A 12,264-nucleotide genomic window follows, 5' to 3' on the forward strand; every position below is an offset into this window, starting at 1 on the left:
ACAACAAAAATAGAATTTTACATATATCGATCCTATATTCCATAAAGGAATGTACATGTATTCTAAATCGAACAAAAAATAAAATTCTAAAAATAATACAGCTCCTGCTGTATTTGATACATACAATCATGCACACAAAATAATACCCTTGACATGTCCAAGGGTCCAATCACACACAATATCTAAATGTCATAATAGTTGGAGCCTACAACTACAAAGTTAGCACATCCTACTATTATCCTGCCTAAATTATGTATGACATGTGCATAATTAATTTGAAAACCAAAACACACAGAGGCAAACCCTAGCTCTGATACCGATTGTTGGTTAGTCCTAGGAAAACATACCGGTTCCACTGTACAAAAATTTTTTGTACAAGTGTCGAACCTTTCCTTAAATAACCTATTGTGTTCTTTAGAAGATAAATTAGGAATCGCAGACGGAACTTAACATCATTGATTCCAAATTTAACTTATCTGTTCTTAATGGTTTAGATTTGAATCGCAAGCGGAACTTAACACTATTGATTTAAATTCACTTATGTTATTAAGTCCATTAAATATTAATTTATAAAATTGGCTTCCAGGACTGCATGGCGAGACACATGGCCTTCTTGGATATGGGAGCAACCACCACCGCCTAGACAAAGCCTTTTAAGGAAAGCAATATTTAATTTCCTTAAATAACTCTAGGTTAACCAAAAAGAACAATTGAATCACAAATTCGAAAAAGAAGAAAACACAAACTCGAAAAACTAATTCGAAAAACTAGATCTAATGCCTCTTGTGTTTGGAATTCATACAAAAAGAAATAACTAGCATGATGTGGAAAATAATTACTAATTATACCTTCTCTTTGTAAACTAATGACCTCAAGATCTTCTGTCGTATTCCTCGCCTCGCCTTAGATGTCGTGTGGGCGACGATCCTCCAAGATGAACACCACCAAAAAACTTTCTTCCTCTTCCTCTAAAATCCGACCACCACCACCACCAAGGAGAAGAGAGCAAAGGGAAAGGGAGAAGAGAGAGGGCCGACCACCAAGAGATCTCCAAGCAAGAGAATAAGAGTTGTACCTCATGAAGCCTCCCCACCCCTTCTTTTATAATATTTGTCCAAGGCAAATAAGGGAAGAATTTTTATAAAAAATAAAATCTTCCTCTAATTTTCCTTTTCCCTTTTATTTTTCATTTTCTTTCCTCTTGATTGAATCAATCAACAAAAATTAATTTGATGATTTTATTTTTTTATAGTATGGTCGGCCACCTTGCTTGGGCACCAAGCAAGGGTGGCCGACCCCCATAAGAGGAAAGGAATATTTTTTTTTATAAAATTTTACAAGAAGAAAAACTCTTATAAAATTTTATAAGCTCTATTTCCTAAAGTAGGAGTTAAAAAAGGAAAGTTCTAAAAATTAAAACTATATTTTAAAATTTAAAACTTCTCTTATAAAATTTCCTTTTTTAACATGATGATAGAAAATTTAAATTTTAAAACTTATCTTCCTTTTTTTTCTTAAACCATGAGGATGATTAAAAAAGGAAAGTTTTAAAACTTTTAAAACTCTCTATTAAATCATGTGGCCTAATTCAAATAAGGAAAGTTTTAAAAAATTAAAATCACACTTTTAAAACTTATAGTTTTCTACAAAGAGAAGATTTTAAAAATTCAAAACAACCCTTCTTGTTTGAATTATTGTGGTCGACCCCTACTAGCTTGATCACCAAGCAATAGGGCCGACCCCTATAGAAGAGGATGTGGCCGACCATTGCTTGGTCACCAAGCAATGGACCAGCCCCCTTCTTGGACACCAAGATGAGCTTATATTTGGATGGACTTAAGGCTTTAATGAGGCTACGACAGGGACCTAGAGGAGAAATTGGTTTTGGCCTTCCGATGAGCTTGAGTATCCCGTGTTTGCCCCGAACACACAACTCAAGTTCATCGATAATAACTCATTCCACTAGAGAGTTATTATCGCACTACCGCACTAATCCCAAATTACATTATGGACTCCTTATTATCATGAGTGTGTTAGTCTCCCTGTGTTTAAGATAACGAATGTCTACTAATTAAGTAAGTTACTGACAACTCACTTAAATAATATCTAGCTCCAAGAGTAGTACCACTCAACTTCATTATCATGTCGGACTAAGTCCACCTGCAGGGTTTAACATGACAATCCTTATGAGCTCCTCTTGGGGACATTCTCAACCTAGATAACTAGGACACAGATTCCTTCTATAATCAACAATACACACTATAAGTAATATCATTTCCCAACTTATCAGACATATTGATTTATCAAGCTAAACCTCACCCTTTGATAAGTCAAAGAAATAAATATTAAATATATGTGTTTGTTATTATATTAGGATTAAGAGCACACACTTCCATAATAACTAAGGTCTAGTTCTTTTACTAAGTCAGTACAAAAAGAACTTACCTAAATGGTCCTACTCAATACACTTAAAGTGTACCAGTGTAATTTATTAATCAAGATAAACTAATACTTAATTACACTACGACTATTCTGATGGTTTGTTCCTTTCCATCTTAGTCGTGAGCAACTGTTTATAATTTATAAAGAACCGACAACATGATCTTCTGAGTGTGACACCACACACCATGTTATCTACTTATATAAATTAATTGAACAGTTACATTTAACAAATAAATGTAAATATTGACCAATGTGATTCTTTTATTTCAAAAATAAATATTTACAAAAACTAGGCTTTTAGTATACACTCCAACATCCTTCTCTTCCAGTAGTAAGAACTAGAATGACCCCTTGTAAAAGATCCTTGGACTCTGCTTCATTGAGTGTTGATGTTGAACCCACTCTCAGCTCTTTGCCTCTAGTTTCATCACCCAGTATTCTTACCTCTGTACCAAGCCTCCCTACTGTTCCCAGTATTAGGCCTTCTTCTTTCCTTCCGGGGTCACTACCCTCTCCTTCTATGGGACCTTCAGCTCTGGCCCTCTTCGAGTGCTTTTCAAGCTGACCCAAGGTCTTCCTTCTTCGTTGAGGTACGACCCTTTTCCTTCTTCTATTGGCATCATTCAACTAAAGGATTTCATGGCCGAATCTTGGGTACAAGGCCAGAACTCTCTGAGAGGCAAAAACGTTTTTGATCAGGCTGATGCTTACAATCGACAAGCCTCCGCTGTAAGTATTCCAGATATATTTCTCTAGTTTATGTCCACATATTCTAATTATGATATTATATTCATTCAGTTTTTTGCCTCAAGCTTCAACATGAGCAACTTGGCTGCTAACCTAGAGAGGGAGAATAAGGAGTTGAAGAACCAATTAAGGGCCCTAAAGGCAGCCTCCCCTTCTCCGGGCAATGAGGTCACTCAACTCCAAGAGAAGATAAGTTCTCAAGCCAATCAACTGACCCTTTTGGAGAAGGATTTGTGGCATCATCACCAAATATTAGGGGTTAAAGAAGAAGAGAAGAAGACTTTGGAGTTGCAAATACAGAGTCTATCCTCTCAGTTGAGTGTTGAAGTAGACAAGAAAAATAAGGCTATCTCATATGCTACTCTCAGATCTTCTATCCTAGAACAGTTTCGGACTTTAATTCCTAGATCTCCGAATTCAGCTCAAGAGTTGGCCTCTCAGAATTTTGAGCTATTACAGCTATAAGAGAGACTGAAAGCTCAAGATTTAGAAATATATTTCCTCATCCAAGAATTAGAACGCATCAAAACTGAAAAGACCAATTTTGAGGAGAAATCAGAGTGTCTTGCCTCAAAACTACAAGTTTACAAAGCGGGTGAAGAGGAGTGCTAGGAGAGCCGACGCCAGCAGTACTTGACCTCTTCTGAGTTCAAGAGTGAGTTTGCTAGCCGCATTGTGGGGACTCTAACCCATTCGGCTAATGTGGTTCTTAAACAACTACGAGAAGGGGGGGTTTTTAGCTCAAGAACCTCCTCCTCAATTTATAGATCGGCGGCGACTCAATAAAGAGTTACCCAAGCACCTCATCAGTAGTTTTAAGTGAGCCTTGTGTAGATAAACTGGATGTAGGATAAACTATGGATGTCTATTCTCATTCATTCGATTAGCCTTGTGCTACAAAAGATATTACCGACTTGTGGTTTGGTGCATATATGTATATATATATATATATATATATATATATATATATATATATATATATATATATATATATATATATATATATATATATATATATATATATATATATATATATCTTCGATCATCACAAAAATGGTCAATCATAATATGTTAAATATATTTACAAACTTTTAAAGTAAACATGTGACAATTATAGTACCAAAAATGAATGTGCAAAGTAGTTATTTGCGCGTATGTATGACAGGCGAATATCCGAGAGGTGATACTTACCTGTTCGTCTACCAATCTTTAAGGTTGTTAATCCTTAGAACCACCCTTGCTTTATGGTCCTTTGCCTTCTACCACTTATCCCTTCTTAAATCTGTTCCTTCTTTACTTATAACAAACAAGAGGCAAAGAGTAGGTGCTTTAACAAAGTGGTCCCGAAACAACGCAACCCCATAGGTGGGTATGTAATGGGTCAAGTGATTAAACATAAACATTTTTCCTTATTGTTTTTACTTGAAAATATATAGGTATAAATCAGCACTTACTTGTTTCTTGCGAACTTTGTACCTTTTTAGAGTGAACCATGTTAGTATAAAGGATTCCATCCACTTTTGTACTTTGGTCAAGCTTCATATGCAAAAATCAAAGGACTGTTGGAATGTATACTAAAAGCCTAGCTTTTTGTATAAACATTTACTTAGAAATAAGAATTATATTGGTCAAATATCTACATTTATAAGCTAAGTGTAGTTGTTCAATTAATTTATATTGTAGATAACATAGTGTGTGGTGTCACACATAGAAGATAATGTTATCAATTCCTTATAAATTATAAAGAGTAGCTCACGACTGAGATAGAAATGAACAAACCATTAGAATAGTCGTAGTGTAATTAGGTATTAGTTTATCTTGACTGATAAATTACACTAGTACACTTTGAGTGTATTGAGCAGGACCATTTAAGGTAAGTTCCTTTTATACTGACTTAATAAAAGAACAAGACCTTAGTTATTATGGAAGTATGTGCTCTTAATCCTAATATAATAACAAACACATATATTTAGTATTTATTTCTTTGACTTATCAAAGAGTAAGATTTAGCTCGATAAATCAATAAGCCCGATAAGTTGGGAAATGATATTACTTATAGTGTGTGTTCTTGATTATAGAAGGAAACTGTGTCCTAGTAATCTAGGTTGATAATGTCCCCAAGAGAAGCTCATAAGGATTGTCATGTTAAACTCTGCAGGTGGACTTAGTCCGACACGACAATAAGGTTAAGTGGTACTACTCTTGGACTAAGATATTAATTAAAATGAGTTGTCAGTAACTCAATTAATTAGTGGACATCCGACATCTTAAATACAGGGAGATTAACACACTCATGATAAGAAGGAGCCCAACATGTAATTTGGGATTGGTGCGGTAGTTCAATAATAATTCTTTAGTGGAATGAATTATTATTAATGAAATTAAGTTGAGTGTTCGGGGTGAACACGGGAAGCTTAATTTCATCGGAAGACCTAAACCAATTCCTCCTCTCGGTCCCTATCGTAGTCTCATATTTATAAAGTGTGATACCCACCTATACCCACTTTCCTACCCAACCTTAGGTGGTCGGCCAAGTAAGCTTGGAGTCCAAGCTTGGGCCGGCCAAGCTAAAGGTTGAGCCAAGTCAAGGTGGTCGGCCCTAGCTTGGAGTCCAAGCTTGGTGTGGCCGACCATGTAAAGAATAAAAGGGATTTTATTTAAAATCTTTCCATATGTGGAAGTCATGGCTTCAAAAAAGAGTTTAAAATTTAAATCTTACCTTTTATACCTTTCTACAAAAGATTAAGTGAAAGGTTTGATATCTTTCCTTATTTGTAGTTAAAAGAAATATTTTAATTTTTGATAAAACTTTCCTTTTATGAAACCATCCTCATGATTTTAAAAGAGAGTTTTAAAATTAAATCTTTCCTTTTATAGTTTCTATAAAAGATTAAGAAAAGATTTGATATCTTTCCTTATTTGTAGATTGAAAGGAAGATTTTAATTTTTAATAAAACTTTCCTTTTATAAAACCATGTTCATGATTTTAAAAGAGAGTTTTAAAATTAAAATTTTCCTATACTTTCTACAAAAGATTAAGAAAAGATTTGATATCTTTCCTTATTTGTAGATTGAGAGGAAGATTTTAAATTTAAAGATAACTTTCCTTTTCGGAAATCATCCACATGTTTTAATAGAGATATTTTAATTTATAAAGTTCCTTTTATAGCCAACCATAAGGGAAAAATTATTAGAGAAATTTTTATTTTAAAATTTACGGAAACAAATTAAGAAGTTTTAATTTTGTGTTAAAACTTTCCTTGCTTGGAGTAATAAGGCGGTCAGCCATGATATTTAGGAAAAGGAAATTGGTTTTAATCAATTAAAATTTTCCTTTTCATGGCAAAGAAAATAAGGTTTTATTTAATTTTTCCTTATTTGCCAAGACCAAGGAATATAAAAGAGGGGGTAGGGGTGCCTTCATGAGAAATAACTCTATTCTATTTTCCTCCCTCTCTTCCTTGGTGGTGGCCGACCCTAGACTTAGCTCTTCTCCTCTTCTCTTCTTCCTTAGTGTCCGGTTTTCATCCCTCTCTTGAAGCTTTTGTTGGTGGCCGGTTCTAGCTAGGAGAAGAAGGAGAGAAAGGAGGTTTTGTTTCTAGCATCCTTTGGAGCTTGGTGGTGGTGGCCGAAACTGTAACGCCCGAAAATTCTCGAAACTACATTATAAATATTCTATGATTTTTCTGAAATTTTTAGATATTTTTTCCGGAATTTTCCGAGTAGCGGAAGCAGCAAAAATAATTAGAACCGCAAAATAGCTTAGGCGGGAATCGAACCCGGAACCCCTCGGATCCAATAACTTTTAGTTAGCCTTAGTAACCGGTGAACCCAGCAGGGCCGTGCTGAAAGAAAGAGGATTCAATTTAATTTATATTAGAGTTGGGCCAAAGTACCCACTTAATATAAATAGGAAGTTTAAGTGGAGTTTGGATTATTTGATTTGGTTTGGTTCGGCAACTTCTCCACTGAGACCTAACCTCACGCCGCCCCCTTCCTCTCCTCCCTCTCTCAGCGCATCAAGCCAAGGGCTTCTAGGAGCACCTCCCGGCAACATCAAGGGCACGAGGGCGCTCCCCTCCGCGAGAGGAACGCTTAGACGCGAGAAGATCGTCGAGAAGTCGTCTCCACCGGAATTCTAGCGAATAGTATTGTAAGGAAATTAGCGTATGAGGTAAAAAACCCCTCACCTGCAGTATAAGTAGCTCCGTTTGGTTTTCTATGCATTAGTTTAGTTATATGCAGATTTTTCGGACACATAGGGTGTATTTAACCCTCCTCGCAGGTTTAGGGATTTAGTGAGTACCTTTGGATGGGCCGGACACGTCTTTCCCCCTTCAGTTGGAGGTTTTAGATGTTATCGGGTGCCTAGAGGTAGTCTCCCTAATAGAGGGGAGAGTTTAAGCACACTAGATGTTCGATTAAATGATTAGCTCAGTAAAATGCAATTTAGGTATTTTTAATAGCTCAGTAAATGCAATAGAAGCATTTAAAATAGCTTAGTTAGGCTTACTACAGCTTACATGGGACTACGGTCCAATGGGTGGGCTCCCACAGTCGCCTCTAGGTTTAGATAACCTAGCTATAGGTTTAGATAACCTAGAAATAGCAAAATAAGCAATTAGTAGTTATGTTCAGTATTTTATTTTCAGTGGCACTATACAGGATTAGATATCCACTGGGTTGGGCTCCCATAGTCGGTCCCTAGGTTTAGATAACCTAGTAAACCTTACTAAATTCGGGATTTGCAACCCCGGGTCTAGTTAAGGATGCGCGCATAGCATGTACAGTTGCCGGGCCCACTAGCAGTATGATTATGTACTTTAATCTATTACATTATTAGTTTTCAAAACTCATAAAATAAGTTATGTTAGTTGAGTTTGATTCCAGCTTCAGGTTAGCTTCAGTTAGCTTAGTTCTCTATTATTGTTCTATGTGTTTAGCCTGCTATGCCATGCTTCAGCTTACATGTTCAGTTATTTCAGTTTATGCTTGCAACCATAGTATGACATGCCAGTACATGTTTTCAAATAGCATTCTTTAAAAGCATGTTTGCATCGTTGCATGTTTTAGTGAGGTAGATGATTTCTTACTAAGCTTAAAGCTTACAGATACTATTTTCCCTTATACTGCAGATAAAGGTAAAGGGAAGATGGACTAGCAGAGGAAGCTGGAGGTCAATGCAGAGATGGTGTGTGTGGCAGGAATATGGAATAAAAGATCCTTAGGGGATCTAACAAGCTTAAACAATTGAACCTTTAGTATTTCTATTTTCACGCACTTTTAATTGTTAAATGCTACGAACTAGTAAACCATGCTTTATATCCAGTTTAGAATGCTAGCTTTATGTCATTAGAATATATTCTATGGATTGTATAAGTGAAATGTGAGATTTTGGCACGAACAAGTGCTGAAATCAGAGTTTCAGTGCGAAATCAGAAACTCCGATCGATCCACGGATCGATCAGAGTTGAGTTGTGCCACTGGATCGGTCAGCTGACCGATCCAGTCGCGAACAGAGAGTTAGCATCTGTTATGGATCGGTCAGCCGACCGATCCAGTTGCGAACAGTGAGTACAGAGGCTCACTGATCGGTCAGCCGACCGATCAGTGAGACGCTGGATCGGCCGCATACAGAAGCGATATAGCTTGTGGATCGGTCAGCCGACCGATCCAGGGCTTTTCTCAGTGCCAGTATCAAGTTGGATCGATCACTGGATCGATCCGACAGCCCAATCGATTCATGGATCGATTGAAATGTCTGATTACAGCTAGCAGGACACCCGAGAGGCATAGATTATCCTCCCTAGCATGTGTACAACTCCTAGGTACACCTAGAATATTAAGTTCAGATTTTACAGTAGTCAGTTTAGTAAAATTTTAATCAATCCATATTTTCCGCAATAGTAATTTAGCACAGCATTACGTAACGATCAGCCTCGCAGCCTAGTCAGTAGGAGGTGGGTCGTTATAGAGTGGTATCAAAGCGAGGTTCCATACTTCCTACACACACATCAGCATTGAACCTGCAGCTTCCAAGTAAGAATACCTCTACTTTATTTATGTTCCTTGCTTTCTTGTTATAGTTCATGTTTATACATAATTGATGCATGTTAGTATGTGATAGTAGATAACATGATAGCAATAGTTATACAATTATAATTGTATTAGTTATACATGTCCTGTCCTCTATGTCTTTAGAAATGGCACGAGACGCCCAGCTAGAAGGACACCAGCTACTGAGCCCCAGCATGGCGGGCGGTGCCTCCCGGACCTTACGATTAGTGGCTCGATTCTGCAGCTAGCTGAGCAACAAAGACAGAGATAGCCACCCTCGGGCTAATCGAGAATACCCCACATCACCGAACCAATCGACGACTCCGGTGGTTTTAGAGGTTCCACCAGTCTAGCAGCACCAATAGCCCCAGCAACAGAGGCAAGGAGAGAAGCTTATCTGATCCGGCAGAGAGTCAAGCTAGAGAACTTCAGCACTAGTGAACCATGGGGTTCAAAACACTGAGAGTACGATGGAGCTTGGATTGGCGAACACGAGAAGGTGAAGTGTGCCTCCTCTGCCTGACAGGAGATGCACGCATGTGGTGGGAGAGAATGATGTTATAGGCTGACTCGAGAAGGAGTTCTTTGAGGAATTATTTCACATGCGGGTCACGAACCACCACTACGACGAGTTCACGGAGTTTCGTCTGGGGCAACCTTTCTGGAGGAAGCCGTGAAGAAATTCAACAGTTTGGCTCGTCTATGCCCTAACTAGTCAGCACAGAAAAAGAACGAGTCCGGTTGATGCTCAAGATGATGAGGCCGGAAATAGCAATGAGCGTGGTGGCGGCATCCACAGTCGCAAACCACCAAGAACTAGTCGTGACGCCTTGACCACCGAGCACTACCAGAATAGTATCAGCAGAAGCAAATCCTCTCGAACCTAAGGGTCAAGGAGGCTCGGTACCCAGGCGGCAGGGCCACAACTCTCATGGCTCTAACTGGAAAGGGAGCTCCAGCAAAAACCAGGGAGTTACCCAAAAGGAGGACCAGCCAGAAGCAGCCCGATTATCCAAAGTGTGCTACTTGTGGGAAATTCCATCCTGGAGTTTGCCGTAAGGGCGCACAAGGATGCTTTGAATGTGGACAAGAAGGGCACATGACTAAGCAGTGCCCAAACAAGACCAGTCTTCCTCAGCCACAGCCGATTCAGTACGGAGGCCAGCCAGCACAGTTGCATCAGATGCAAGCCGCTCTAGATGGTCCACACATCAGCCAGGGCAGATTAGAAGCCCCTCCAGCTATGACCAATGCGAGGATCTACTCACTCACCAGAGAGGACGTAGCTAATGCCTCGACGCGGTTGTTATGGTCGATTAGTGTTTTCAACAAATAGCTGTCTTATTCCATCTGGGCAACTCATTCTTATATAGCTGGGCATTTGCAACAACACTCAGTAGTCAGTTTCTGACGACATTACCTTCGGGAGAAATTATGGCATCTATGCACTGGCTCAGAGCTGTATCAGTCATTATAGTAGACAGAGAACTCTTCTGTGATCTGATCGTGCTAAATATGACTGACTACGACATCATTTTTGGAATGGACTTCTTGATCAGATACGGTGCTTCCATCGAGTGCCGTAAGCAGAAAGTCATATTCCAACCTGAAGCAGAAGCACAGTTCGAATTCGTCGGAGAACCCAAAAGAAAGGCCAAGAGGTTTCTCTCAGCTATGAAGGCACAGAGATTAATGGATTCAGGGTGTACCAGTCAGGACAAGGACCAACAGCTAGCAGAGGTCCGAGTCGTAAGTGACTACCCAGCAGTCTTCCCTGAAGAGTTACCAGGATTAGCACCAGACAGGGAGATTGAATTTGAGATAGAGCTCATTCCCGGTACCAACCCTATTTCCAAAGCACCCTACCGCATGGCTCCAGCCGAACTGAAGGAACTTCATGAGCAATTACGGGAGCTACTTGACAAAGGCTTCATACGCCCTAGTCACTCACCATGGGGAGCGCCTGTATTGTTCGTGAAGAAGAAGGACGGAAGCATGCGCCTGTGTATAGATTACCGGGCACTGAACCAGGTCACAATCAAGAACAGGTATCCTCTTCCCAGAATAGATGACCTGTTCGATCAGCTAAAGGGAGCAGCAGTGTTCTCTAAAATAGACCTCAGATCAGGTTATCATCAGGTGAAGGTTAAAGAAGGGGATATACCCAAGACAGCATTCAGGACCAGATACGGACATTATGAGTTCGTAGTCATGCCCTTTGGCGTGACAAATGCTCCAGCTACTTTCATGGACCTCATGAACAGGGTATTCAGGGAATATTTAGATAAGTTTGTTATCGTGTTCATCGACGACATCCTTATCTATTCCAAAACTCAGGAAGAACATGCAGAGCACCTGAGGACAGTATTACAGACCCTTCAATAGAATCAGTTGTACGCCAAGTTCACGAAATGTGAATTTTGGCTAGATCAGGTGTCCTTCTTGGGTCACATCATCTCAAAGGATGGTATCATGGTAGACCCCAGTAAGATAGAAGCTGTGAGCAATTGGAAAAGACCCAAGAACGCCAGTGAGATCAGAAGCTTTCTGGGATTAGCATGTTACTACAGGAAATTCGTAGAGGACTTCTCCAGGATAGCCTCCCCACTGACAGCTCTTACCAGAAAGAAAAATGCGAGAATAGTTTCAGCGAGCTGAAAAGGAGATTGACCAGTGCACCTATTCTGACTCTGCCAGAGAACGCAGATAGCTTTGACATATATAGTGATGCCTCGAAGTTGGGACTAGGAGCAGTGCTGATGCAAGATGGCAAGGTGATCGCCTATGCCTCCAGACAACTCAAGGATTATGAGAGGAACTATCATACCCATGACCTTGAGCTTGCAGCAGTAGTGTTCGCTCTCAAGATTTGGAGACATTACTTGTATGGAGCTCAGTGCAGGGTGTATACAGATCATCAGAGTCTGAAGTATTTATTCACTCAGAAGGATCTGAATATGCGACAGCACAGATGGCTAGAACTGGTCAAAGACTATGACATAGATATCCTCTACCACC

This window comes from Zingiber officinale, chromosome 9B (assembly GCF_018446385.1).
Source record: "Zingiber officinale cultivar Zhangliang chromosome 9B, Zo_v1.1, whole genome shotgun sequence".
NCBI classification, from domain to species: Eukaryota; Viridiplantae; Streptophyta; class Magnoliopsida; order Zingiberales; family Zingiberaceae; genus Zingiber; species Zingiber officinale.